Source organism: Nipponia nippon, unplaced genomic scaffold, assembly GCF_047370975.1.
Source record: "Nipponia nippon isolate SJK-2023a ecotype South Korea unplaced genomic scaffold, ASM4737097v1 scaffold_7, whole genome shotgun sequence".
In the NCBI taxonomy this organism is placed as follows: Eukaryota; Metazoa; Chordata; class Aves; order Pelecaniformes; family Threskiornithidae; genus Nipponia; species Nipponia nippon.
Window position 1 is genome coordinate 51,137,521 of NW_028262391.1, and position 27,929 is coordinate 51,165,449.

Sequence of the window (27,929 nt, forward strand, 5' to 3'; positions counted from 1 at the left end):
CCAAGGAACGTCTGTAGCATCAACACGGTACAAAGACACACACAAAGCTCTGTACACAGCAGGTATCCAGAGAAGCTGCCTACACTTAAAGCATGTTTTTTTCATAAGTAGAAAACTCCATAAATAAAGGTCAAAGCTGTACTTTGTAAATAGTAGGAATACAACCTGGGTGTGAATACTCGCTCTTAAATTCTTTGTAATCCTGGCAGGAAACAAATGTCATGTCGGAGGGGATCTAAAAGACAAATTGCTCTTACGTTTGCAATCAAGGCTGTGTTAGACTGATGAATCCAAAAGCAAGGAGTGTAAATTAATAAAAACATGACTAGGACTTTCAAGCAGATGCATAACACTGACATTTCATTTAGCTCTTCCAATTAATTAAAAAGAAAACTTAATCAGGACGCTGTTCCAAACACATGGAAATCAGTAATTCGCTTTCATTTCCATAGAGTTTGGTCAAGGTCCAGTTATTTAAAGAACAAATATTCACATTCCTGGGGTGGAAGGATCGGCTGGCGTGACATCATCCCTCAAACTGCAGAAAAGGTGCAGTTTGCTTTGTGCTGTGCTGATTTTTAACAGGCATTTGGAGAAGCTCATTACTTCTGTCTCTTGAATTTTAGCACTCAGCTCACAATTATTATTAGGACCACTCAGGTTCATTATTTTTTCAAGAGGAAGAGGAGCAAACCGCCGTGCTGCAAGCAAACATGCGGGCAACAGAAGAAACAGTGTGGCCAAATCTCTTATTGTGACGATGGGAGAAAATGAATTTGCAGAAACTCCGAAGGCAAAGCTTACCTGGGCAAAGGAAGAGCGTTATGAGCACGTTCAAACACGGGCCCTTTGGGGAACTTTGGGCCAGGAGGTTGGCTGTGCTCAGCCTTGCAGTAATTATAGACGCTAAGGGTGTGGAGGGGAAGGAAACAAAGCTATATCCAAGTTGCATGTTAATAAATATGCAGGAGGTTATTCTCCTGTTGGAATGCATAAATCTTCCGTGAGCGGTCTGTGTGCGCCTGGAATGCGAGGAGCTGGGCTGAGCCAAGGCGAGTCCTGTCCAAATTTCACTACTTTCCAAACGATGCCTCGTTTATTAGTGTAGGCAGCTCCGAGTCTCCGGGGATTAACATCTTGGCTGCCCAGAGCGATTTGATTCGAGATCAGGAGGAGCCCCGGAGTCTGAAGCTAGAAATGCTTCATTCAGCGGCGGCAGGGACTTCAGATGCAGAGTAACTTTATTTTTGTCAAGCAGCAGCACAGAGCACCTCTGAAACACTCCCAACACAGAGGAGCCACACCAAAATAAATACAAACCACTCTCTTCACACCGGGTCTGAGTTGACCCAGCCAGCACGAGTACTTACATATAGATCATGCAAGTTAACGATGTAATCGATTATTGTTATCACTTTTCAACAATAATTGCATAATAAGTGCTAATTATTGTGAGCACTTTTCATCACGGTTGCTTGATATATTTGGCAAAGAAAGCTTTAACTTTGCAAATATTTAAGCAAAAGAAAAACTCCCCTGACTTCAGCTAGGTAACTTCATTAAAATTAAGTAGCAATGCAGGAGGAGGGTTTAAAAAAGCCAGGGTGAATATCCACTCTGCATAGTTTATTCAATGGGTTTCAGCCTCTCCTGCTCCTGGAATGACCTCAAGCAAACTGCAGTTGCTCCAGGTGTATTGATAAACCAGGTGAGTGAATATCTCCTGGAGTTATTCTCCCTGTTGTCTTAGCACAAATACCGAGCACCTGAGCAGGGTTGCTTGTGATCTGGAGGCTCAGCTGCAGGTTTGTTCCCTGCTTCACCAAACCCAAGCGTCTTCCAGCAACCCATCATCCTCCCCATAAATGTTACTTTTGGTGTTGGTGGATCTTCTGGAGCTGAAGCTTGTTTCTCACATACGTTGTTTTTTTCCCTATTTACTTAATCCAAAATCAAGTCTGTAAACCACCAGATCATGCATGGTGCCTCCCTAATGAGAAGCTTCTTGATATGTAGCAGAGTGGTGAAAGAGTTAATAGCTCCGTTTGCAACCAAAATGAGAGAATCTCCACTTAAATCATCCTGAAAATAACTCTGGGCCCCGGTGCCACTGGCTAGATATATTATATGTGCATATATTTGAGATACGTTGGTTTGGAGAGTGGTCACACACTGTATTCTGCCCAGATCTCTTGATTTTCAGCAGATAGCACCACAACAGGAAATTAATAAAACTGAGGTTATCCATTACCAAATCAACTGCAAACTAAATCTCATCCTATAATTGCGAGAAAACCTATCCGACTGCTCGTTTAGTGTTCAAACTTAGCTGGAAGCCACTAGGCATAATTCTATGTTACAGGCACACCAACTTATTAGCAAAGACTTGGGGCTAAAATCTTTTCTTCTTGTTTTTGTATGCATAGGACGGACGAGGAGGGGAGGGGACGGGAGGAAGGAGACGGCTTCTCCCTCCCCTGGCAGTGCCATCTGACATCAATTGCTCCACGTAGTTTCCAGGTTTTTATGGGGCCCCCCTTGAAAATGGAAGAGAAATTACCATAAAATCTTTACGAAGACTTCCATAAAACCTTACTATAATTTGAGAGCATCCTGTTAGTCAAGGGGGGAATTTTTGGAGGTCCAGCTCGGAGGTCCGGTGGGAGCCAGGTGCCTCCCCCTCCCCTGCGGGGTTCTCACAAATGCCCAGGAGCAAATCTCTCTGCAGGCTGCTCACCCTTCTGCAATTATTATTCTCTGTCCATGGGAAAAGGCAGCAAAAAGAAATATATTCCTGCTTGTTGGCCATCCTAGTCCACAGTGGGGGGAAACGATCCCTCCCTGCAGAAGCTCATATCCTTATTCCAGAGACAGTCTGTATTTTCGGCAGAGGGGAAGGATGCTCAGCAGGTACCATCCTAGTATTTATCAGCCACAGAGGCTTGACCAGGCAACGTCTCCCAGTAGCCTTGGTATGTCCTAAAGCCTACACTTGCGTTGGAGCACGGAGGTGGCAGTGACTGGAGGAGGCATGGGATGGGTTACTGAAGGTCTCTCTCCATCTTGTCTTGGGGTGGCAGCAAGGGAGTTCCCCTCCAAATCCCAGATGGGGTCATTGCATCCCATCCTGGGGTCTTGGGAAGCCACAAGGATTTGGCTCAGGGAAAGAGGGACGGGCACGTAGTCTTTTGGCCCTCCTTTTTGGGTGAGCGTCAAACAAGTGTCAGGGGGATAGGTGTGTACGTGTGCTGCTGCACGCGGTTGGATCGCTGCATGCCTCAGAATAGGACTCGAGCTAAAAAGAAGGACCAAAAAAAAAAAGATTTTTTGATATTTTTCCTGCTAATTTCAGGAAACCGTCCCAAATTTCCATTGCAAGGTAACCCGCTCCAATTCACCGGGGAGAGGAAGTTTAAGCAGACTGTTTGTCCCCAGTCTCAACCACACACACGGACACACAGACACACGGACACACACCAGAGGAAAGCACTGGATACCATAAAACAAGGCAATTGAGAAAGGGAAAAGAAGTAGCAAAATTGTTAGCCATTAATAGCTCTTTTCAGCCTGAAACGTAGGTCTGTAATTGTTAACAAACTGTAATAGAAACAATTGATGCCTCCAGCAATGGCAGAAAAGCAGCATCAGACGGGCCAGATCTAAATTTATATCTCCCATTTACTAGAAAGTGTTTTTTGCAATGGGAACCCTTTCAGCATTGTTTCAGGACAAGCTCTATTTAGTCTCTTGCAGGAAAAGCAGGTCCTAGGATTTCCTCATGAATTACAAATAGATCCCACCAGTCCAAACTCCCGGTTAATATACTGCTCCAGCCCTCAGCGAAGTTGCAGGAGGAGTCTTTTGGCACTGGACCTCGGCCCGTGTATAATTAAAGATGACATTCTTCACACGCGCCTTTCAGGCAGATTTTATTTTAATTTTTTTTTGGGGGGGGGGTACTCTTGAGAATTAGGACATTTTTGGATGGAAGAAAGAAAAGGAGAGGGAGGAGGAAAGGGGACCTGGGTGTTAAGTGATAAGCAATCGAACTGTAGCTATTTTCAAGCCTGTAAGAGCAAAAGCTCTTAGAAATACAGAGGAGGTGGGAGATTTTTGGTGCCAGGCTCCAGGATAGACTATACTGCTGCGCCGAGCTCTCTCCTACAGCGAGACAACTTAGTGCGTGCTTGCGATGCTCCCCGCTCAGAGCCCATAGGATGCTCACCCAGATCTACAGTGCAATCAGTGCAACTCAACGTGATTCAAGAGGCTGCTAAATCCACGGTGGCTCCAACCTGGAGCAGGGAGGACTCCTGTCACCACCGTTACTTTAGTCCTCTGAGCAAAATATCCTGGCTCTGTGACTTTTGGCAGCTTATCTCTAAGAGCAAAACATGGCATTGATTCCTTCACGCCACCTAAACACCAGCTCTGCGAGCGCTTTTGCCTTGCACCTTGCGGAGACGTCTGATGCTGGGCAGAGGATGTACAGCCATGTGCAATTCTCATCTGCTCAGATCCTATGGGAAAGGATCAGCGTGATTTATCTTAGCCAGTATTTGCAAGGTATCCTTTCTATTGTTTGCTAACTGCCGTTAAGTTTGGACGGCAGGCGGAGGGGTCAGAGCCAAGGCAGAGAACAGAGATTTGCCGAGATCACGCAATGCTCCAAGCCTGTGGCTGCAGTAAACAGAATCTCCTTAAAGGTCACATCTTCAGGCTCCCACTGCAATTGCCAAAGGAAACTGCAATCATTTTTCAGTCCTTTAAACGCCAGACTAAAATGTACTCAGCCACAATTTTCCTACATGTTCCTGGTTTGTGAGGAGACTACTTAGGAGTCATTTCCTTGCCAAGAAAAGCTTCTCTTTCCTCCTGAATCCGGAATAGACCCAGGCAGCCCTCTGCAAAGTGAGGGGTCAGGGCACAAGGGATGAGACCTTGCAACTGGACTCCGCAGGGCACCCCAAAGTAGGCACCTTTTGCAGCATCAGCAAAGCAATCCGGACAACCAAAATACTTTCTTTACCACTCAAAAAAGCTCCATCATGTCTATCGGCAGCGTAAGAAGGACCAGCTCTGGGCTGAGAAATCATAATACCTTTCTGGGTAGCAAAGTCATTAATTGCATCTCTTTTCCCTCTCCCAAATAGTCCGTGAAAAATCTTACATTTCTCATGACTGCTTTTTTTTTCCCTCCCCAGCAATGACCGCATTTATAAAACCACTTTTCACCCCTTATTTACAGCAGGGAATTGGGTCTATCCCTGTCACTCATCCTCCCCAAACACCCAGCAAAAAACTCAGCTCTCCTGGCACGGGCTGCAACCCACCCGATTGAGGCACATCACCAGCTCGCAAGCTTAAGTGCGACCCCAGCGTGAATTAAGTGCTGTCAAACCTGGCACGAAAAAGTCTACCCATAGGACTGACCCTAAATGAATAGCCACTGTGTTTACACGAACCACCCAACAGATTGCTTCTCTCTTACCCAGAGCCCCAATGTATGTCAATAAAAATCTCTGGGTTTCATTAGGCAGCCCCTGCCTGGATACATAAATAATAAGGCTGTTGTCAGATCTCCCTATGGTGTGTAAGGGCAGATCTGGAAACCTGAAGGCCACGACCTTCATGTTTCTCAGCAGGGACCGAAACGCCCTCGGAGCCAAAGTAGTGGGAAAATGAGAGTCTGTGTTATGCTTTAACATGATACTGACAGGCAAATGTAATTTCTCAGAGTTCACTCTGGCGAACACTGATCTGTTTTATAATCTCACGCGCTCGAGCACTGGCCCGGCTGCAGCTCCGAGGCTGTTGCGGGAGGGGATGGGAGCTTCCCCTCGGAGCTCCGCTTGGATGGCGGGGGGACCCGGAGGCGCTTCTCGAGGAGAGGGCGAAAAGGCACGATCGTGTTTGGGATGAGGAATGAGGAAGGTTAAAAAGAGGATGAGCTCAGTGCTCTGGGAGGGTTTTTTGCGGCACAGGGAGTTGTCAGAGGAGGCAAGCTGGGAGTCCTCACCCCACCAGGGTAACATCTCGGCCAGGTTGTGGAGATGCAATGTGCACGGCCAGCTGAAAGCTTGCTGCGCCGATGGGAGCTAGAAATAGTGAAGTGGGAATGATGGCAGGCTCTTCCTCTGACCTCCAGCCCCTTTCTCCCTCAGTCTTTTCCAGGAAATCCTGGATTTCTCCTACAGCAAGGGCTCTGCTCAGCTGGCTGGAAGCAGGCGATGCTGGAGCAGCAGCCTGACCCCGTGGCGTGGCCGGGAGGGACCCTGGACATGCAGGTCAGGGTGGGTATGAAGAGCCATTAGGGCTTTCTGATGCTGACACCTCCATGGCTCCAGATCAGTCCATCCTGGTAGGACCAGCACCAAAAGAAGCAACCCCTTTGCCACCAGACTCCAAGCCACAAAACCCAGTTACACCATGGCAGGGCAAGAGCTGGGGTGATGCTCATCATCTGAAAACAGGCTGGGATGGAGGGAATGCATTTTGGGAATGCTTGCAAACACTGCAAGGACTGGAGGAGCCTGTGAGCAAATGGCTCAGTGGGATTCAAGGATGCTTCTGCCTTCATCCTGGCATTTGCTCAAGGAAGAAGGATGCTAGGCAGTGCCCGAGGGTGTTGGTTACCTATATATTGTCAGCTGAATTAACTATACATGCGGACTGGCTCAGGGGAGGGTTTCTCCAGCCAAGGTGAAGCTTCAGGAATGGCCAAGAGGCCTTTCAGCCTCGGCACAGAGCATCGCTCCCGAAAGGGGCTTTTTGGTCCAAAGGGCAGTGCGGGAGGCAGGCTGCTATCACCAGGCTGGTGCCTCCTTCATGAGCGCTGGAGATGAAAGTGCGAGGTACGAGACCGATGGGCCGAATTTGAAGGGAGAGGAGCAGCTCAGCAGATGACTTTATGAGCTGTGGAAGTAGCGGTGGCATTTTTCCAGGAGTACACTATGTCTTCTGCCGAGGAATGTATACCATGCTCTCCGCGCCGGGTGACAGAGTTAATCACCCGGCGAGCAGGAGGGACCAGGGCGGCCGGGGCAGGAAACGCTTCCCGAAGCGGCCAGGGGAGCTGGAGACCCGGAGAAGCCCCAGCCCCGCGCGACGGGAGGAATACCGTCCCTCTGCATGCGTTGCGTGCAAAGCCAACGCAGCCCGGTCCCTGTGTGGTCTAGAGGGGGTTGCGTGTGTGGTCCTGCAAAGCCCTGCTCATCTGTCCAAAGGCTGCTAACTGCCTGCTGAATGACCACGTCTGTTTACTTTAGCTCTGTCTGCACCAACTGAACTCTGATCGCTGCCTTCCTCCAGCTGGGCCGGCTCAGGACCCCAACGTGAAGGAGAGCGGGAGAGAGATCTGTGTGTGTGAGGCTCCAAAAAAAGAATAGGCTGCAAATGGACTACAGTGTAAATCATGGCGAACAATTTATGGGCCATTTTCTCTCCCATCATTTCTTCTCTGATCCCCGCCCCCCCTCCTCACTCAAACAGACCAGGCTCATAAATTGCCCGTGCTGAGTGCTGGCAGAAAGGTTTTTCATGTTCCTGACAGCTGCAATAAAAATATGCCTGTGTGTCTGGTAATTGTGTGTGCAAGCAGGGGAGGGAGAGAGGTGGGTGCCTGTGCAGGGTGCTCGTGTGTGGGTATGGGTGCACATGAGATAGCACGGCATGGGGGGGGGGGGGAGTGTGCCTGGGACCGTACAGGGGGCAGCACGGTGATGCAGGTGTGTGTGCTGCGATTGCACGTGTGTGCTGTGTGTGCATATGCTGTGATTGCATGCGTGTGCTGCAACTGATGTGAGTGCTGTGATTGCATGCATGTGCTGTGATTGCATGTGTGTGTTGAAATTGCATGCGTGTGCTGTGTGTGCATGTGCTGTGATTGCACGCATGTGCTGCAACTGATGAGTGCTGTGATTGCATGCATGTGCTTTGATTGCATGCGTGTGCTGCGATTGATGTGAGCGCTGTGATTGCATGCATGTGCTGTGATTGCATGTGAGTGCATGCATGTGCTTTGATTGCACGCGTGTGCTGAAATTGCATGTGTGTGCTGTGAGTGTGCGCATGTGCTGTGATTCCACACGTGGGAGTGCCATGATTGCACGTGCGTGCTGAGGTTGCACACGTGTGTACAGTGAATGCACGTGTGCCATGACTGCATATAGATGTGCGTGCCATGATTGCACGTGCATGGGCTGCGGTTGCATGTGCGTGTACTCACTGCAGCTTTCTGCTGCAATTGCGTATGTGTGCTGTGACTGCAGGCACACGCGTGTGCCGTCACCTATGCACGCTGTGACCGCGCGTGTCCATGTGTGCATTTGCCAGGCGATGATGTACGTGCACACGTAGGGCCAAAGCGATCCCGTGTGTGGCAACGGGCCACGGGCAGTTGCGTGTGCACACAAGCACAAGGGTGTACAAGCAGGACGTACTTTTCATGTGTAGGTGGGAAATGGTTTTTCCAGCACAGAGGAATGTTTGAGATGGTTTTTTTTTAAATCAGGATTAAAAATGCAAATCATGACCTTCTTTAGTAAACATGCTCCCTCAACACAAATACATTGATTTTTGGACTGGATCAGTCACAGTATTTATTCTGATCATTCCCAAATGCTCCATGCTGGGAATTTCTTACTTAAAACCAAAACTGTTAGGCTATTGTTAGGTTAAATTTCGAGTCTCAAAACCAACCGAGCTGATAAACCCAGGCTATGGGATTTTTCAATGCAATGAAATTTCAAATCAAGCAGTAAGTTTTGCAGATGTAATGGAAATAATCTCACTCCTGCCAGCCAGTTTGGGAGGAAACAATGCTCGGCCACAGGATTCCTAGAAAACAGATTTCTCCTTTTCATCACTTCTCCATATTCACTTCTTTGAATGAAGTTATTCTCACAAGAAGCTGATAGGAAGCAAGAGCCCAGCAAATCCCAGGGTGTGCAAAGTGCTACCCACGAAAACCTGGGAGCTTTTGTCTGGGCAAAGATATTTTTCCCTTCTGTGTCTGACCCACTTTGGTTTCTCTTGTGTCTTTCTCAAAAATACTCTTGCAAGTGTTTGCACCCCTTTTTGCACCACTACCCGTTTGAAAAGCTTTTCGTTGGTGAAAAGATTAGACGGATGATGAACAAGGTGCAGAGTGACACACGGGGAAAGAAATAAGAATATAGTTAAAGAAAATCAGAGCACCCAAAAATCTGCATCCTGTGTAGTTAGAGATTTGTTGTGAAAGGCACAGAGACCATAACCTGTTCAGAGATTATTCCCAACCATGAGAAAAACTAAGCTGGATGAAATCCCAGACAAACCGCGAGCGGTGCTGGAGGTGTGGATGTGTGTGGCAAGGAGAGGGAAGCCCCTGAAGGAGGAAAGTCTGCATTTATCGGTGCTGTTGGCACACGTGGCGAGCGTGCCTGGGCAGGGGCCGGCGGCAAACAGCGCTGGGGGGTTCCGAGTCCGAGGATCAATAGCCCCGTCTGTGCCTGGGCTTTGTGGCTCTAAGTGCCTCTGTAGGGAACAAAGACAGTGAGTAAAAATTGAATTATCCACTTAAGGTTGTGTCAGCTTTCTATCATAAATCTTTTTTTTTTTTCCAGAGGTTTATTACTCATCTGTAAAAATCCCTCCCAGCCTTAGCCTTCACCTATACAATATGGTTTCAATGCTGGAAAAAGGTTCATAGATACGTAACTTAATACGGTGCAAAGTTATCATTTTATGCAGAAAGACATATTATTTCTCACGGCTGCACCAGAGGAATGAAATCAGGGACTGGTGGGAGAGATGGCTGGAGGGGAGCTCTGGAGACCTTGTGCTGTGAGGGGGCAGCTTCCAGCGCATCCCAGTTAGGGCAGCTCCCACCCGGGCTCGGCTGCAGAAGGGTGAGCCCAGGCACCCACTGCACCTCTGCGACCTCCCGGGGCTCAGCCAGGCTGGCGGTGGGTGCGCAATTCCCCCTTCCAGCCCCAAGAGCCGAGGGGAGACCCCCCGGGCGCTGGGGATGCTCTGCTGTGCTCATCCCATGGGCTAAAAACGAACCCCTGCCTTGTACAGAGCATCCTTAGGCGCTGAGCACCTGTGTTGTGATCAATCTTTATTGAAACTGTGATTATTCCCCCTTTTCCTTTTCTCCCCCTTCCATTTTCCTTTTATCCTTTTCCATTTTCCTTTTCCCCTTTTTGGCCCCTTTCCCCTTTCCTTTCCTTTCCTTTCCTTTCCTTTCCTTTCCTTTCCTTTCCTTTCCTTTCCTTTCCTTTCCCTTCCTTTCCTTTCCTTTCCTTTCCTTTCCTTTCCTTTCCTTTCCTTTCCTTTCCTTTCCTTTCCTTTCCTTTCCTTTCCTTTCCTTTCCTTTCCTTTCCTTTCCTTTCCTTCCTTCCCTTCCCTTCCCTTCCCTTCCCTTCCCTTCCCTTCCCTTCCCTTCCCTTCCCTTCCCTTCCCTTCCCTTCCCTTCCCTTCCCTTCCCTTCCCTTCCCTTCCTTCCCTTCCCTTCCCTTCCCTTCCTTCCTTCCCTTCCCTTCCCTTCCCTTCCCTTCCCTTCCCTTCCCTTCCCTTCCCTTCCCTTCCCTTCCCTTCCCTTCCCTTCCCTTCCTTTCCTTTCCCTTCCCTTCCCTTCCCTTCCCTTCCTTCCTTCCCTTCCTTTCCTTTCCTTTCCTTTCCTTTCCTTTCCTTTCCTTTCCTTTCCTTTCCTTTCCTTTCCTTTCCTTTCCTTTCCTTTCCTTTCCTTTCCTTTCCTTTCCTTTCCTTTTTCTCCTCTCCTCTTTTTCCCGTTTTCACCCATTTTTCCTTATTCCTATTCCTATTCTTATTCTTACTCCTATTCCCATTCCCAGTCTCGTTCCCACTCTTTTCCTTCCCCTTCCCCCTTCCCCCGCCGGAGGACGGGGACTCCACGGGGGCTCCACGCCGGCCGCGGGGGGACCCCGTGGGGACGCGGGGCTGGGGGACCCGCAGCGCCGAGCCGCCGGTGCTCGGAGCGGGGCCGGGGAGGGGAGGGGGGCCCGGGGGGGAGGCCGGGCCCGGGATGGGGGATGGGGGGGTCCCGCCTGGGCGCCAGGCGCTGCCCCCGACCCACCGCATTAACCCCGCTGACACGGGCGGGCGCCGCCGAGCCAGCCCGACCCCCGGCCCCGGGCGGCCCCGCCGCCTCCGCCCGCCTCCCCCGGGGGCTGCCCCGCCGCGGACCCCAGGCAGGGGGTGCAACCCTTGTCCCCCCCCGGGAGTTGCCCCCCTGCAGCACTTAGTGGCTCACAGCCCACCAAGGCAAAAAGGTGAATTTCTCCCCTCGCTCCCTCTCTTGCTGCTCTGCTCCTCTTTCTGGCTTGGCTACGCTTTACGGGAGATAAGGGATTCATTCAAATGGGGGGAGAAGAGGTAGTTTGGGGACAGAAAACTCTTACTGGGGGGAAAAAAAAATCACATCACGCCAGGTCGGTTTGGCCAGCCTGGGCTGCTTCTCATTGCGGCTCGCTCTGCAGAAATGGGGCGTGGGTGGCACAGAGGGTCCCTGCGGTCTCGCTGCCCAGGGGGGATTTGCCACGGAAAGCCCTGAGAGATGCCGCTCCAAAATAAAGAACTTTTTCTAAAAAAGAGCCCCTAAGGATATCTCCTTGCTGTGCAGTTGCAGCTCCGTTTTACATCCCTGCTCCACGCAGCAGGGTGCTTGGCAGCCCCCAAAGCCCCGGCGAGGGGGAGGTTAGCGTGGTTTCCCCTCCGTCCCCCGCTCCCCAGACCACATTTCTGTTAGATCGTGCATATCTTTTTTTTTTTTTTTGCCTTTGGCCTGTGCCCACTTTGCTCCCCCCACCCCGGGGTTGCTGTGGGATTGGGAAGCGGGGCTGCATCCCAGGCTGGAGGGGGGTCCTGCTGCAGGGAGGGTACCCCGGCCCCCCCAGAAGCTGCAGGGCGAGGAGGACCATGCTGGGGATGCCCAGCGTTACCCCACTGCAGCAAGGATGAGGCACACGCAGGGAAAGAGGGAGGGCGGGCGAGAGGAAAGCTGATCCTGAAGTTTCCATCATGTGAAATTGAAGCGCATGTGCCTATAATGAAATATTTCCTCCCATTTCATGGCAGCTCAGTAATTCCTGATGGCAGGGAGCCTGGGAAAACAGATCCCCCTGCTCCCACCCACAGCGCCTGACCGCACGGGCAGGGACAAACAAGGGCTTCGTTTTGCCGGGCCGCTGCGTCTCCTCACCTCCCGCCTGGACACCTTATAGCATCCTCCAAACGTGGCCCCATGGGGAGCCCTTCGCCGCCTTCCCCCTCCTCCAGCAAAGGGAAATCCACATTTCCAAGGGTATTTTGGGGCAGGGCTGCAGCAGCTTGGCCCCCCCGCCCCGGCGGCACCCGAGTCCCCCCGCGTCCCCAGGGCCAGACCGGCTGCCTGCGGTGCTGTGACCGGCGATGACGCCGAGGGCTGCCACCCCTGGCAATAGCCACTGCTTTCATTTACTTTTGAATTATGTGGTTTTTCCAGCTCCTCTAAATTTAATTAAACTTTGACCAAAATCCTAAGCAGGGAAAGAGAATAGAAAAAGGGTTTTGTGCCAGAACAAGCACAGTAATAATATTAATAATAACAAAAAGCAACAACAAGCCCTTAAACACTTACGGGCTGGGTTGCAGGATTTCAGGCTACTGGGTTGAGTCAGGCAGAGCCCTGGGAGTCCGCAGGCCCCTTTGAAATGCTCCTGACACAGGATCGATGCAGCCGAGGACACCAGAAAGCTGCTGCAGCATCAGATTTCCTTTCAAAGTTGCATTTTCCTAACAAATGTAAATAAAGCATCAGTAAACTGGTGGGACAGAAACAGGCAGAGGTGGGGATCAGATCGAAAGGCAGCTCGTGTCCAGGAGGAGGAGGCTTTGCTGGGGAGCTGGAGGAGGCTTTGCTGGGGAGCTGGACCAGCTCTTGTGCCACGCTGGGAGAGAGCATGCCATGAAGGAGGAATTCAACAGAGGGATGCAAGACTTCAGCAGCAGCCACCCTCGAGTCCTAATTATTTCTTGTCTCTATTTGTGTTATAGCAACACCCCAGACCTGGACAAAACCCCTGTCACGGTGGGTGTTGCACCCCTTGCATGTGGACCCCGCGCCCACCGCAGTTAGTTTCTGATCTGGGGTCCTGACAGAGGGATTTACGCTCATTTTAAGGCAATGCAAACCTGCTCTGGCCCCACCGTAGGTGCTTGCTCATCAATGGGTCTTGCTATGCAAGTTTACACCTCCTAACGATCCACTCCCCACTATTTCATGTAAAACCAGTGTGGTTTCTTAAAAGCACAGATGCCCGAGCCCTTGAAGAAAAATAATAATTTTCTCCCTCCTGCTCTCATTCTGTTCCCTACTACTTTGATAAAGGGATGGTCAAAGTGTTTACTCAGACTTAGCTCCTAAGATGCTGCTAACAGGATGAAGTTAGGATCATATAAATTCCTCGGCCAGATAAATGTCCTGTGTAATCCCGTATCTGTCCCCGGCAGTAGCCAGTACCAGACGCTTCCCAGGATGTGACAAGAAAGCTTCGCCGCATCTGCAGGTGGAATTACCTGCCCATGAAGAAACCACACTCCTGGTGCCTACCACTTAGCAGCTGGTTTGATGGACTTAAAGCGAAAAAAGGTCCAGAAGGTGAGGACTTTATTGATTTTATTAACTATTTTATTAATTCTACCCTTTGGGAGTCAATAGGAGAGCAGCCTCAAAGCTGTAAGTCACCTGTGGCTGCAGATGAGGAGGTGCGTGGGTGTCGCAGTGGTGACTCCCGAATCCAGAGGCTCCGTGGTCCTTCCGCACGTGGGCTTTGCTTTGTTTCCCGCATGCTTAATGCGCCGCAGGAGTGGGAAGTGTCCCGCTAACATGAGTTTGTAATGAACATTACTCATTTCTTGGTACAAAACTTAATTGGGGGATTTCGGGATCTGATGCAGAAAGGCTAACAGGGAAAATTACTGTATCCAGCATTTTGCATGGCTGCTTAGGATTACAGAGGCTCACACTTATTAATGCTCTGGCACTGATTAGATCTAAGTTTGATTAAACAATGTCGGGAAAACAAGGCATCCTAGATTAGAAGCAGAAGTGAGCTAACGCGCCGCAAAGGAGCGCAGAATGCAAACTACGAGCCCCATCCAGCAAATGGAGTCCAACACGTTTGCACTTGCGATGCTCAGTCGCTACTTAAAGGGACGACCCGCTTAGTTGTTCTTGAATTCGAAGAACTGCAATAAAATGTATTTCATGCGAGTGCGCCAGGGTGAGCTGCTTTTACTGACTTCGGATGGAGAAAATCCTGGTGCATTCCCTGTAGCAAGGAGCTCCTCTGCTTTTGCTGCAGCATTCCCTCTGTAAAGCACCCTGACAATATCCCCAGCCAACACCAGTCATGGACCCCCTCCTCCAAGGAAAAGGAGCTTATTTAGTAGCTCCTTGCATGCATGGAAACACACATTTATTCCTGTGTTCAGCTGGATCCCCACCAAGCTACATTCATGTCAAACCTATCAGCACCACCGTCGACCCTCCAGCTGTGTTCCTTGGCACCATATAACTCTCCTCCATCTCCCGCTCTCTTCCTTTTTGGCAGCCCAAAGCCCCCTGTCATCTCTAGCTCTCTTCCTTCTGTCAGCAAGGAGCACGCACCACCGTGCAGCGAGACCAAAGGGGACGGCGATCCCGCGGTGCGGAGCCGTCTGTCTCCGCTTTCGGGGGGCTGGGAAAGCCCCCACTAGAAATATTAACTGCACGCATTCACTCATGCTCCTGCCTGTTCGCTGGAGCCTTGGTCTTTCTTGTGCTTATCAAGTGCAATGAGGAAGGATGATGTTGGACCACGTTTGCCTCCTACCCCAGAAATTCGGTCTGTTCATCCTCCTGTTTCTGGCCACAAACTCTGCTTTGTTTTTTGAGGATGAAGCAGCACTTAAAATCCTACCTGGGAAGCAGCAGGAAAACATCCTCTCCATCAGCTCTTCATGGGAATCCTTGGCAGGGCAGGAAAGTTGCCCAGTGGCATCCTGCAGGCTGGGAGCTGGTGGCCATGGAGGGCTGGGGAAGGGCTGGAAGTCAGTCCCTGCCTTGAACATTACTGGGAGACCCTCCCAGATCTTCTCCTGCTCCCATCCCATTCCCAGGTCCATCCTCACAGTAAAATGTTGCTTTTCCTGGAGCATCTTCCCTTTTCCCACAGGAAAGTGGGACGACCGTCAGCGCAGAGCGGACCCCTGGCTCTGAATGCCAAGGGCAGACACAGGTGTCTGCAGGCATCACCATAACTCAGATAAAGAGCAAAAAAGATAACTGGGCTGACCTTCTTTATGTCAAAATTTGAGCTTGTTGAAAAGCTGGTCCCTCCTCTCTTTCCATTCACTGAGAAGACCTCGAGGTGTGACACCAGAGAAAGGGTCACCAGGGAGCTCATGTGAGTGCCAGGCAAGGAAAAACCCTGGAAGAAGCCATTGGGTATTACACTTTGAATTTCTCCTTTCACAACTCGTGGTCTGTCTTTGTAAATTAAATAGGAGTTAGTTGAATGATTGGGTAATCAATACTCATTTTCTTCATGTGTGAGCAGAGGTGTTCATGGTGCTTCGTTTGCCATAACTCATACCTTTCTTTATCCTTTTTTTTTTTAAACATAGATTCAAATACATTTTGCCTTTACAGCAGCCACCTCTCTTGCATTTTTTTTCTACAGTGTTTGCTCATCTTCTTACATAAATGCATTTACAAGCTCAAAAGGAGGCAAAGAGCAGCTTTCTAGAAGCACACGTTTTGCCTCTGTGGAGCATCACCCCTTTTCCCCTCTGGCTTCAGGGATGGGTGATGCCACACCTGCGATGCGCACATTTTAACTCACGCCTATCTATCTCTCATTCAGTAAATACTCTCCAGAGAAAATGTAATGTTCTTTATTTCTTACTTTTTAAAAATCTGAAGCTTCTCTGAGCCCAGTTGCTTTCCCAGCCACCCTGTTTTCAGACTTTCCAAGCTTGAAGAACCTCTTTATTTGGTGGTTTACTGGAAAAGCTGTTCACATCTATAAACAAAGCTTACTCTTCCTGATTTTATCTTTCTCCATTTTATTGTTTCCGGTTGTTATTCATTTTGGCCGATACTTCCACGGGGACTTTCCAAAGAAGAGAATCCAAAGTGGTATAAAAATGCATCTGAATAACATCCAGGAATAAAAGTGGGGACTGATTATAACTACAAAGCATGAATACCTTTTACTGGAAGAAGTGAAACACGCGGGAAGAAATTCAGGCGGGATATAGTCAGCCTGGGAGAGCTCACCCTGAGGACGATCAGCTACTGTGCCTGAGCGTTTTGACGTCAGAGTGAGACGCAGGGAGAAAAGCGTCAATCCCAATAATGCGTAAAAGTCCCCTACAAAGAACTTGCAAGCCTGATGAGAGATATTCCTCCGTCCTACAAACACCGCTTCATTCAACCCTTGGCGTGGCACTTTCTTTTCTTCCGTGCTCCATTATTATCATCATTTTAAAGCACAATTTGGCTGCAGGCTGAGAGCCCAATCAACCTCAACGCAGTCCTGTATGGGGGAAAGAAAATGCATTCAATCAGTTTGGAAACTTGTAAGCATCCCTCTGATTATGAATCCCTTGGCCAAACCCTATAGATTCAGTTACAACTTCCCCAGGAGTTTTTGCTTCCCCACCCCCCCTGCTTGATTCCCCGTTTAAGGAAAATTCATCTGATTTCTGTAGTCTGTGACCACTATTTTCTCTGTCTTTTTAAAACCATTTCAAATGAAAGAGCATGTCATTTACTTATCAGATGGGACGGCGCAACCTAATTTCCAGCAGGAACTAACCCTGCGCCGACACGAAGTGGTGTAATTCGATGAACGGGATGGATTGGGAGTCTCTGCGAGATGCAGACCAGGCAGGATGAGCCCGCGAGCCTCCGAGCAGCAACCCCGACCCAAAGCACCCGACACGATTCCTTGCTTTCTCTCTCTGCAAGAGCTCCTAGCAGCATCCCTGTTCGGCCCGTAATGCCACAAACAGGCAGCCCCTGCCCTGGAGCCCTTCCAGTCCCGTCAGACACAACCAGGCAAACATCTGAAGAGGCAACAGCCATTGCGCAGTGGCCTGTGACCAAACCTCATTGCAGCCCTCCGCTTTTCTGATGGAGCTGGGTTGCAGGCTTGTTTTCCTTTTCTTTGATTTCTCCACAGGAAAAGAGCTCACATCCACCAGGAGTGAAGTGCAATAAATCTGCCTAAAGCAAGAGCAATCAAGCCCAGTAAATAACTGCATGTCTATAAACTTGCAGGGGAGGAAAGCAGTATCCAGGGTTATAACAGACACTCCAGCAAGGTTTCAGTGCTGTTAAGTGCAGCCCTCATCTCGCTCCCCAGGGCAGCAGCGGATCAGCCTCTCACATCTGAACCGTGTTTTGGCATTTCTGCACCTCATCTGGCCAATTTGGGATCTTACGCTTCATCCCCAGCACCACCGACTGTGTGCATCTACCCAAGGGCTTAAAAGTCATGGCTTGAAAATCTGCTTGGGTTTCATTGTGTTTAAAAATTGCTCATATTTATAGCAGAAGTTTATGGGCAAACAGGATGGTTTAGCCGTCCGTGTAAATTCTTACACACCTGATATATTAGCCTTTACAGACACATGGTTAAACTCTAGGATTATCAATAATCCAATTATACTAAACAATACAAGTTATAAAGGTGAGAAGGGGGAAATAGATCTGGAAGGGGGATATTGGGTTACACAAGGGCACTCCAGAATCTGCCTGGATGTCAGTGACAATAAAATTGATCTTCATTTATGGCTTGGTGGTGGTTTATTAGGTCCCTGCTTGAAGGCTGTAGGTACCTTCACCTAGGCAGTCCCAGTTCCTGAGCAACGTATAAGAAGTAAAATATGGATGGCCCATAGGGAAACTGGGACATTTCCCAGCTGCGGTCCATGGTGGCAGTCCCTGGGAAGGGCTTGTGCTTGAGCACAGATGTGGTGCTTGAGCACCGCATGTGGTGGATGCAAAACCCCACATTCACCTGAGCAAGCCAGCTCTCCTGCAACTCATTACACGGCTGAGATCATGCGTGGTGCAGAGCTATTTTCCAAGCCTTCAGGTAAATAAAGCCTTCAAAAGCACCGAAACCCAGCCGCTCTTCCTTCCTCACGTCCCAGGGCTTTCTTTAATAAATCCCATACCGGGGAAGTGGAAAGCGGTGGTGGTTTCTGCTTTCAGAGCATTTCAGCTACACTCTTTTCACTATTTTTTCCCCGAAGACTATGAGGGCCAGAAGCCAGGTCTTCTCCTGCCTCTTCCGCAAAGAGGAAGGGATCCCTCGCGGGAGGGACATTAAAGATGTGACCCCCCCGAAGGGACGGCCACGTCAGGAGGACAGGATTGAGACAGGAAAGGGCAGTGGTCCTTTTGCTTGCAGGAAGCCACCGGCTGCGTTGGGAGGCTGTGTTTTGGAGGGAGATTTCTGCAGAGCTCCCTGACCCCTGATGTCACCCCTTTCGATGGCAGCAGTGCCAGTTCAAGTCAATCTCTGCCCTTGGTCTTGGCTCTCCCCCTGAGCGCGCCAGGTCTGTGGCAGAAAGACCCATTTGCTCAAGGGAAGGCATTAGGATTTCTATAAACAGGGATTAAATACACTTCTCGGTGACAAATGGGTTTTACTGCCCGTGTCAGGCATCGGCTGCCAAGTGCCAAACTGGCACCCTCCCTCCGGCAGTGCACATGTATAAGGCATCCGCGCTCATGAAATTGCTGTACTTTTATGGTCATGGATACGCGAGGCTTTAAACACTCTGGATTTCTGTGCATTAAGACGTGTTGGCTCAGACATCCCTCGGCAGCTCGTAGGTGCTCCGGAGAGGGACACGCGGGGCTGGCACAAAGCAGAGGCTCTGCAGCGTGCCTGTCCTCGGCCGTGCCGTCCATCATCGAGGACCTGTGCTCTGCCCGCTAATGGCTCTTCTCACATGTCTGTGCTCATTTATCCAAAAAAATAAATAAATACTGTCTCTAGTTTCAGGCCTGCATGCTTAGATGGTCATGGCAATGACGGTGATGCCATGGGCTTGTATAGAAAATGGTAGGAAATGGGCTCTTAGAGGACAAAGGAAGAAATTCCCAGGAGGAAACTGCAAAACCATGGAAAAACTCGCATGGCTTTGAACATAATCACCTTCTACCTCTGCGGTAAAACCAGGCACTGAATCAAAAAAGCAAAAACCAAACTACCGCCAAAAAAGTCGCTGAGATCTACTAGAAAATAGGACCGCATTTGCTTTCTGTTGTCCAGAAATATATATTTTAATGCAAGGAAAAGCTCTATTTTTTGAGCAAAATTTAATCAAGGAGAATGCCCTTTTGCACCGCAAAGGATTTGGATGGGATTGTGACAACCCTTAAAATACACAGACTAGCAGAAAACTACCTTTGTGCGTCTCGCACTCGCTTCCCTAAGGAATACCATGATTCCGTAGTTGTCCGTGCCTGCTTTCTTTGAAGGAAACGGCAAAACTTGCATTGACATAACTAAAAGCAAAATTGAGCCCATTAACTGTAAACGCTCACAGGAAAACCCATATGTACTCCTCTGCGCTTTCCTGGCCAAAATTCTTTCAGCACGCACCTGCTTTCTGTTTGTTTTGGTGAAAACATGGAAAAGTTCTAACTTTACTGAAAAACAGTTCTGATTTCTCTAAAAAAAAAAAAAAAAAGCATCGATTGCTGATTTATTTCTCTCCTTTGGGTTTTAGTAGGGTCCCTATAAAACCCCTCTGGTTGAGCCAGCTCCATTTATTGCCAGTATTGTGCTCAACTGAAGGTCCTGCATGTTTTATTTGTTATTCTGAGTCATATCACAAACATTTTAGCAAAAGGTCCAAAGACTTACAGGGAACATAGAGAAGCCAAAATCGCCAGATGGAGAAAAGCACATCTTAAGGGGATGACATTTGGCATGAGAAGCAGAAGAGAATTAGAGTTTGGTTTGATCTGCCCCGTATTATATCACCGCTTATACTTTGCAGGAAATTGTTGAGGTCGAACCAAAATAAAGATTGAGTTTTAGAGCATTTTCTCTTTACACATTCTTTTGGGACCCCACATCTTTCAGTATGCAACCTATTAATTATAAATACATACACACACTCACATCCAATTTTATTATTTGGGCTTCATCTGACCCTTCAGAGGGAACCAGATGAAAGTAATAATCAGTTAATTCAGCTACAAAGCCAAAAAAAAAAAAAAATCAAAGCTAAATAAACATACCGTGTTCTCATGGAAAACAACAACAAAAAGGGCTGAACTGGCAGGCAAATTAACAGAGCTCTTCCACACCTCTGTCAAAACGGAGTGCCGTCATCCACTGATGACGAACGATGTTGAGCAGGGACCATGCTGTCCCTGCTGTCCCTTGGGGCACACGGGAGGCAGAGCATCCTGGCTTGGCACAAAGCGGGAATGCCTGGGGCAGTTTGGGTTGTTTTCTACCTAACGGGAGCTGCCAGCCCTCAAAATTGGGTTGTTGATGCTGGAGCCTTCCACGAGGCTTTCCTGTCTTTTCCCCGGGGGCAACGGAGCAGGAGGAGGGCTAAGGGCAGAGACCCATTTGCCGATAGCTGCTCGCGATTTCCAAGATGCCTCTCTGGAGATGAAGACATCATATCCCGAGCGTCAGGGCGCTCGCTTCTCACCACTGCGCTGATCCAAAATGGGAGGAGAAACAGGGAAAGGGAAGAGGATGGGACTTGCTGGAAAACTCCTGATTTAATGGGTTTTTCTGTTCCCGCAGCAAGCAGAGAGGGAGATGCTTTCGAAAAGACAGGTCACAGCACTTACACGAGACCCAGGAGAGTTTCTGGCTATTTTAGATGGCAAAATCAAGTTATTCTACTGGTTGGTGTAAAAATCTTCCCCTAACCCTAAAAATTTCAGCCTTTTTTTGCTACAGAGGGCTACAAATCACATTTGTGGTTATTTCATCGTATCAGGTATGATTATTAAAACAACCAGGGGTGTTATACCAGCAGAGCTTTAGCGATTGGAGGAGAGACCATACTTCCCACTTGGTTGTGGGGCCACAAAGGTATCGTGTCCCCTAAAAAAATAAATGATTGCACTGGACTTGACTGCCTATCATCTAAAAAAAGTAATAACTACAAGGGGACCACCTGAGAGCTGGGCAAATCCAGAGTTTTGCTAAGGATGAGGAATTACAGCAGCTGCAGAGCTGGGCCAACACGCTTCGAAATTACGTGCATAAATGACTGCGGAGAGTTGTTATTAAGCTGAAAACTGTTCTCACCATAAACTCCAGTGAGTGCAGGAGAGCCTGCAAGGGAAGAGCTGAGGACAGCATGTATCCCGTTACATTTTTAACCACCCTTATTCAATTTTGAACTCAACATGAAACCCACAAAACTAAGCCAGGAAAAATTAGCCTTTCTTAATCAAGAGAAATGTGCAAACGAAAAAAAAAGCATCCACCTCCAGTAAAATCCCAAGTTAAGCAACAGCCTCATGCTCTGTGAAGTTATTTCCCCTTCAGTCATGTACATTTGGCCCTCGCAGAGCAGTTTTGCTGTAGTCACAGGTCAGGTTCACTATGTGCTAATCTCCAAGGTTTGCAGCCAGTTAAAGTGCACTTGAGTAGCGCACAACAGGGCATGAAAGCAGGGCTGGATTGCAGCTTATGTCATAAACTTCTGCTTTCGGTGGCTTTATTATTCTGCAGCAACAACCTTTTCAAGGACAAGTCTTGACGTTGTGCAGAAGCACATCTGCAAATGGATGTGGCTGATGCTTTCCGTTACATGGGAGTCTGGTAGTAAAAATGAGACGTTGAGCGTTGACACCAGACCCAACAGGTCTTCAGCCAGGGCTGAGTTGCTTGAGAACGGGTGGTGTTTTTACGCATTGCAAAATTCCCAGCACAAATCAGGACTCAAGCATGCTACGTACTGTATGAATGTCTGGCAAGAGTCTTCCCTGCCAAAGTTTATGGTGCAAGACCCCAGCTGCAGAAACGTATGCATGTACTCAATCAATGGATCCGTGCATACTTGGAGGTACAAATACATGCTTTTGAGGTATTTAGATCCTCCTCCTTGGGTAGGAGCACCTTCCTGGCTGAGATATCTTCAGCCAAGAACCTGAAGTTTAAAAAAGTGCAATGATTTTGGACTTCACCCACTCTAGGCAAGTCCATCAGGTGAGAAACCCACGTTTGCTTTGGAAACCCCAGTTCAGCAGAAATCCCACACAAAGCAACCAACAGCGTTTGCAAATCTGGCCCTTGGCTTACAGAGCGGGACCATAACCATTCCCATGGACCAGAGCAGCCCTGGGCTTTGAATGCTGCAATGGGTCATGAAGGGGTTTGAGGGAGAAGAAAGCAGAAGGCTTTTTTTTGGTCAAGAAACCAGCAAGCCGATCATTTCTGCCCTTCTTTGAGATACACAAACAACAACAAAAAAATGTTTTCAATCTGGACTGTCAAGTCTGGAAGGATATTTGTGGTAACGGAGAAATTTGCCACCCACTGCTGTTGCTTTGGTGTACGATTTCTGCGGTTGCTCTTTATTCAGAATCGGTCACTGAAAGAAACTAACACAAAAACAAACTCCAAACTATAAAGTGGGATTTCCAGATAATGCATCATTTCTTAAGGGAAATAAAAAAAAAACCTTTTTGGGTCACTCTTTTCCCCTGCTTCGTTGGCCTTTTCATATTTTCCAGCATTTTTGCAGGATCCTCTATCATTTGCAGCTATTACTGAGAAGTCTCCAATCCTCTTAGCCGTCCTCACATATGTCCGCATAGCAGGATCAGATCATCATTTAGTAGCGCTGCAGGCCTAAAGCAAAACAGAAACAAAAGCAAAGATTGTTGCTAGCGACACAGAAACCTCAATGGCTTGTCTCAAGGCTTGGTTCAGCAACCAAAAATTCGGACTCTGGCTTACGCAAACTAGCCAAAAGTCTCCTGAATTTGTGAAATTCAGCTGGAGTTTCCGGAACTCTTGGAAGGAAGCAAGGATGGGGAGATTTTGCTTTTTTGGGGGAATTTTCCATGGTCCCAGGAGTAGACAAGGCCCTGATGGCAGTGCAGCGGGAAGGCATGGAGGAGCTGCATGGCCACAGTTTTGGGAGATGATGCAAGACTGTGCATCGCAGTGGCAGGAGCCACAGGAGAGTTAATGCTCTCTTTGGCCTAACCTGTCCCCCCTAATTTTACCCCTTCATTTAGTCCTAAACAGAGGAGTAAATGCCAAGGTTTGCTGTAGAGTTTGGGGGCTCAGGTGTTATTTGATTTATGCTTCTGGTGCAGGAAACCAGGATATTCCGAAGTCATGGTGCTGCTTTCCAAAGCCAGCACTATGTCATGCATCTCCAAACCCCCTCCAAAATCTCACGCTGGACTTTTCTCTCACTCCTATCTCATCCTAAAATACCCAAAAAATCTGTGCAAGGAGCATGAATGAAACCCTGACCACACCTGCATGCCTTCGAGGAGAGAGCTGTGAATTACAAGGTCTACTTCTTTCCACCCATGCCACCACAGATTCCTCATGTCCCGCTGTGCATGAACATTTTGAAGACCCTTTCATTGCCCCTTTTGTCCCCCAAAAGGATGACACTAAAACCATGGCCTCATCCTCAGAGCACTCAAAACGGACAGTGTGCTGGCTCAGAGGTCGAATTATTTCTCAGTGAGAATTAGGAGGCTTGTAAGAGAGCACTCGCATATGCTGCGAGCAAAATTTCTTTCCAGAGGGTTGCATGAGGTTTCTGACCACTGTATCTGTGTGTTCTTGAAGATGATGTATCGTGTTACTAATTCCCCTAATTGCATGTCTGGGCTAAAAACAGACTGAGTTTTCCTAAGAAGTTACATTCTTAATAACATTACTTAAAACACTGTGGTAAATTCAAGTAAATTTTTAACTGATGCACGTACATTATAAATCAGGATATACATGCAGATAATGTTTACCTTAAGCTTGTTTATCTGACTCTGCTGCTCATTTGTTCTGTGTTTTGCCAAAATGCAGTGATACAAGATAGAGTGACTGGAAGGGATTCAAGCCTTCCTTCTTCAGGCTCCTACTGCGTGGAGCATTTCCAGGAGTGCAATGCCCCAAAAATAACCACATACAATAAATCCTGTTTTCCCCGAAAACCTCTAGTAGCAAAATGGACAACTAGATGCAGCTTCTCCTTCTCTTCAAGAGCCCAAATATTGTGCCACGGTGAGGCAGATTTGCTCCTGGCTGAGTGCACATTTGGAGAAGGTCCAGAAGCAAAGAGCCTCAGGGTGATCTTGGATGCAGGAGGGCTCTAACTGATGTGCCTCTCTGCATGGTGTGTCAGGGATATATGGCCCTGCCTTGATGTGTTTTGGTAATTTAGGGATTTTTTTTAGGTTAAAACTTTGTTGTTGCGCTAGAAACAATTCCCTGGCGATCTCTAGTGAGATGCTGAGTGCAGGAGGTGGGCACCAGCCCCAGGCTAGGGGTGGCCGCCGTTGCCCCGGGGGCTGTGAGACATCTCTGACCCACCGCTGCGCTGGCTCCTGTCCCCTCCCATGGGGACCAGCGGGACAACGTGGGGCTGAGTCATCTGAGGGGAGGACACAGCCTTGGCAGTGGAGAGCAAGATGTGTGGAGGCACTTGACATAGAAGTGAAGCAATCTGGAAGGTGGAGTCTTTGGGGAGGGTGGGTGTTGATTTTCCAAATTATTTTTTTTTCAGCCGTGAATATCAACCCTGCAATTTCCACAGAGATCAGGAAATGACACACATGTGCATTGTTGTCACCTCCAGAAGAAGTGGGCAGGCTGCTTTTGGCCATGGCCCAGCAGCAGTGAACACGCACTTTTGGGAAGAGCATTATCTCACCGCTGAAAGGCCACTTGCAGAGGGAATCAATTTGCTTTTCTCCTTTTAATGCCAGCATCTTTACTAGAGCACCAGGAAAACAGTGGTAAACACTCGTCATGGAGAAACTCTCCTTCGGAAACAGAAAGGCGAAAGAAAATACCGCTCAGGAGGCAGCCAGCCCAGGGGTGGCATTTTGGGGGAGATGCCCCCTGCATTTCAGAGAGTTGCCCCATTTTCTCTTTCCCCATCAGCACCACTTTGGGATGTCCTGTGGCATGGGTAGCAACATCCAAGGTAAATTCTCTGATGGATGGCATCCTCTTCTTCCAACAATGGGTGAGTCAAAGGATCATCAGCCACCGGTAAACGTGACAAATCACCGCACATTTGCACGTCCTCCCAAGCACAAGGATTAGCTCTGGCTCTGGTGCCAGATATTCACTATTCATAGGGGACCAGTTGCGGTTTCCACTGGCAGAGTTTATTTTGCTGGTCTGAGTCTGTAGCAGAAGTGCCCAGCTCTGTGCAACATCTAACACCAACCCTCCCACTGTGTCCCATCCAGAGACCCCCAGTACCAGGGCAGTGTCGGCTGGGGTGGCTTGGACAAGGTCAGGGCTTTGCAGGTTGTGTGCTGGCAGCTCCAGCCGCTGACCCATCCTCCCCTGCCCTCATTGCCGAAACCGGGAACAGTCCATGGGCTACACAAGTGGCCGGCTTGCAGAGCTCAGGTGCGGCGCAGATTGAAATGGATGGCTCCTGACAACATTTTCCATTACAGTGGGTTCGCTTCCTTTCTCAGATCTCCATCCACCCTCTGCTGGACTCCGCCAGTGCAGCCAACCTTCATTCCAAGCACTAGTGAAATACATATTTATCCAGGATTTTTTTTTTCTCTTGGACAGCTTAGGAAGCAGCAGAGGAGGGAAGTAAAATACTGAAGTTTTACATATTTGAAGTGCATCAGGTGTGATGCCCCTGGAGCGGCCCCTGCCATGCTGGAGTAATGAGCTTATTGCAACACATGGGAAGAACGATCCTTGCATCACTTCCCAGCAGCACGTGGGTTTTCCTCTCCTGGGTGTTGAACACTTCAAACCCAAAAACAGTGGATTTTTACATTTTTTCAAGAGGTGAAGCTAAGATATCTTACATTTCCAGAGACCAGTCCTAAACCCAATAGTGACACTTTCTATCATTTTCCTTCTCCTTCCATTTATCTCATCCTATTAAGATTAGCTAGACCCGGATTAGCTAAAATGCTTTCAAGAGCGCTGTTTTGCAATCAAGATCGTGATAGGGTAAGGGAATTATTACGAACACGTCTCAGACCAAAGGCAGTGATGCTCAGCAGGGAGAGGAGCCCTTTTCCACCCCGCAACATGCAGCCGGAGCAGCCGTGGAGACATGTTTGCACCTCGCCGTTATTTTGCCATGAATAATGGATTTCCTGTTTGTTGGGACTGATGAGCTGGAGCAAATAATGACGATTTACAAAAAAAAAATTGGATAGCTGGCCAGAAATCAAGTGTAATGTGCTTTTTAAGGATAGCAAGCTTGAGTGGTAAATAAAATTGGAGCCCAGACTGGGATTTTTTTGTCAGAGCCAAGTGAGTTCAGCTCTGGACAGTGTCCAGGGAACCTTTCTTGTTTGAGAGAGAAAAAAGAGGGAGACTTTGATGAGGGTCTCCCTCCCACAGGTAAGAAGGGAGAGGCTGAATGTAGGCAACACCCTCCTGCTCCCATCTGTGGCATTTCAGCTTTTTGCCAAGTCTGCTGGTGGTGGCCAGGTCCAGAAAATCCCCTAGAAACCTTTTGAAGGATTATTTTTCCCCCATATCCAAGAAAAAAGAAGACAAACAAGCTCTTGAATTGTTCTCTATGGAGAAATCCAAGCGCTGCTCTTCATGAAGCAACCTTGAGCCTCTCTGACCATGCAGATTAAAATCTCCCAGCATCTCCACGTGGCTCCCCCTGATTTACACGTTTCTCCCCAAAACTGCCCCATCATACGGCTGCTCTGGGTGCTGTTGGAGAGATGCCGTCACCTGCGGGCACCACTTTTCAGACCCAGCCGGCTTGGCACACCAAAAAGCAGTCATGAAGGTGTTTGCCTGATCTTCCTCGATTGCTCAGCGCAAGGGAGTTTTTTTGCGGGCTAAATTAATGCATATTTGGAAGTTGACAGCTCGTTTGCAGGCCTCAGATGGTCAAAACCGAGAATTTCTCCTGGCCTTGGTTTGCATTTTGTGGGCAGTGTTGCCGTCAGGGGAGAGTTTCCCTCTACCGCAAGCCTGGTCCTGCTTTGCCGAGCTCCGGCAAGCAACCTCGTAAAGTTGTGAAACACTCTCATCCCGTGTGCCCTTAATTAATCACATACATCTTTAGTGAATTACTCATTCCTTTTTTCCCAGCTTTGCCTCTCCTCGCCTGCTCTGGGCTGCAGTGAGCCCTTGGCTCATTTTCCAGCAATGACCCAGGGCAAAGTGGCAGCCGTGGCACATGGTCCTGGCAAGGCGGTGGCAGAGTAGGTGCTAAAATTTACCAGTACATCTCCCTGCCTTCCCCTGCCACTGCTGGAAGCAGCTGGGTTGCGGCATCTCCCAAAGCAGCTCCTAAAACACGGAGGGGATATTGATACCAGATGGGTAACTGTGGGAGGTATTCTGCGGGCTGGAGACGCTTCCTTGAGATGCACAGTGTCTTCCCCATATGCCTACTTCTAGTTCTAAAGTAAGAGATGTTAAACCCTAGTAGAAAGCCTCCTGGTCATACTTTTTGGTTTGTTTCACTTCCTGCTCTCCTGGCTCCTTCTCTGCTCCATTTTCCCCTAAATTCATCCCATTCTTCCAGTTCCCATCACACGGTGGGAACAGAGCTCCCCCAAACCTCTGGCCAGGGCTGAATTCCTCCCTCTGCCATTTGAAGGTGTCTTTCCCTTCTTCTTTGCCCCACTTCAGCAGATTTTTTTCCTCCTGCTGAACCACGATTTGTGATATTTGAGATCTTCCTGAAAAGCC